The 2,313-nt window shown below is 47.4% G+C and overlaps 1 non-coding gene across 1 annotated transcript; it reads right to left on the bottom strand.

Moving 5' to 3' along the window:
* Window positions 1-1,646: 1,646 nt before the first annotated feature.
* On the bottom strand, window positions 1,647-1,784 carry LOC119948502. Its single transcript, XR_005456893.1, has one exon. It is a non-coding gene; the product is annotated as a small nucleolar RNA SNORA7 (small nucleolar RNA).
* Between the last annotated feature and the right edge of the window lie 529 nt (window positions 1,785-2,313).

Below are 2,313 nucleotides of genomic sequence, written 5' to 3'. Positions count from 1 at the left end.
AGCAGAGCAGAGGTGAAGAGATAGGACACTCTGTGTCCATGGCTCGGCCATTTTTTTTTTTTGCTACTCCTGGACAGGTGCATTCCTTGGCCAGAGAGCCCATCCACATATCAGCTCATCAATGAGCCACAGACTAATGGTACGTGTGAGATAGAAGCCCTTCATGTGCATTGCTTCTTTTAATCTGCTCCCTCTAAACAGCTGGATTCTCCGACTGATTCTGTCGCAGTGATTGTCGAGAAACAGTGAGTCTGTGGCCTGGCCCGGCTACAGCTACCTGGTTAACCTCTCCGTGCCTCCGCTTCCCCATCTGTAAATACGATTTGATGAACGACCAAGTTTGGATAGCCCTTTGGAGATCCTTAGGCGAACCGCACCTCTGAAACATAGCAAAGTATTAGAGATAATGGTGGAAACCACTTCAAGCCTTGCTCATTCACGAAACGGAGATTAGCTGGAGCGTTTACACTGTTTGATGGTGGAGTTGTGCCTCTGGAATTCCCTTCCCGATACTCGAGCTCAGGAATCCTGAGAACGGTGCAAAGTTAATCTTTTTAGCCGGGACTGGAATTTGTATAAATATTTCAACACGCTGTTTTGTAACAGAGAGTGAGGTGATGGCACATTCTTAGAAATCTATTGCAATAAATAAGTAATGTTTTCTCATAAGCCGGTTGGCCCTCCTGGAATAGATTCCCCTCAGCCTTCTGAAGTGGGGTTTGGGTAACTAATTATGAGCAATTTGATCCCTAAACCAAAACACATTTCTTCTGGGCTTTGGTGTGGTCTCATCGCCCCTGTCTGGGACGAGAGTTTCATTTTCTTTGACTACTGGGCCTCTTTTAGGATGCCCCAGCCCAGGTCACGGCAGAATGCAGGTATTCTCAGCCCTAAATGGACTCTCCCTCCCTGAAGAACATACATTCCTTTACCTCTTTGACATCGCTGGGGCTTCTTTAAAGCTTAGGAACAGCTATGGTAAGCAGGGCAGATACAATTCATCGGATAAGATATAGTCCCTATCCCGCCAGAGGCTCACAATCTAAGATGACTCCTTGGTGGCACCCCAAGAATTTAGCCTAACTTCTTTCTTCTTCAACAGAAGCAACCCCGAGAGAAGGGAATTCCAATTCCTGTTCCCTGACCCTTCTGACCATCTGAGACCAAGGCCACCACCGCCTTCTGAAACCAGACAAGTGCCATTCCTGCACGGCCTCTCTGCTTCTCTGGGGAGGCACCTATTTCCTTCACTTCCTCCTTAGACCGGAGGCCAAAGTCCCGCGTAGTCTCAGCCTGCGTTCATAGCCCAAACTGAACTCAACCAGGCTCCGGCCAGGTTCAGACATCCTCTGTATGTCTCATATTCCGTTTAGATGGCCAACGAGCCCGTATATACCCCGTTTGGTGGTTCACAGACTTGTTGTTGTTGCTGTCTTATGCCGTCGAGTCATGACCCATAGCGACGCCATAGACACATCTCTCCCAGAACGCCCCACATCCATCTGCAATCGTTCTGGTAGCGTATCCGTAGACTTTTCTTGGTAAATATCCGGAAGTGGTTTACCATTGCCTCCTTCCGCGCAGTAAACGAGTCTCCGCCTTCGACTCTCTCCAGTGCCGCTGCTGCCCAGCACGGGTGAGTTTTGACTTGTAGGAGATTGCCTTCCACTCGCTAGCCACTGCCCAAGCTAGGAACGGAATGGGTAGGCCTCTGCTTGACTCTCCCTCCTGTAGTCGTGACTGGTAGAGGACTGGAAACTCTCCAAATGTGACCCTGAGAGGTGTTCGCAGGTTAGGGATATTCTTATGTCTTTGTACTATTTGGACGGTAATCCATTCATTAAAGCGCAGTGTCACCTTAGGCATCTGCAGGAATTCTCTCATTGGGTCCCACTGCATGAAAACCTAAAACATTTGGGGACTCAAATTATCGGTCATGCTATAGGGAGTCAAGGATCACCACCAGTTACATAAACAGTTAATAGTGTTCCTCCATTAACCCTGCAAGAAAATCTAGATGGTTTAAAAAGGGCAAAGAGGTGTGTCTTGACTGGCCTTCCTGCCAATTTGTTGCTCTTGGTATTACATTTAATTTAGTTATCTTTTTGTAAATCTGGCAGAATTCCAGAATCGCTGAGAGGGGGATTAACCCTGAGTCGGTGGTAGCTTTAATAGCGGAATATGCTCTCCGTGGAGATTGGGTCAAATTACTCAGCGTTTTTGATCATATTTCGTTACTGTAATTTCATCCTGCCAAGTCCATAACTAGGTTTGAAACCCAGGCCTTGTCTGTATCATAAAATTAGAGAGGGC

The sequence above is a fragment of the Tachyglossus aculeatus genome, chromosome X4 (genome assembly GCF_015852505.1).
Source record: "Tachyglossus aculeatus isolate mTacAcu1 chromosome X4, mTacAcu1.pri, whole genome shotgun sequence".
Classification (NCBI taxonomy): Eukaryota; Metazoa; Chordata; class Mammalia; order Monotremata; family Tachyglossidae; genus Tachyglossus; species Tachyglossus aculeatus.
Note: the sequence above shows the minus strand (reverse complement) of the source record. Positions and strands in the feature narration are given on the sequence as shown.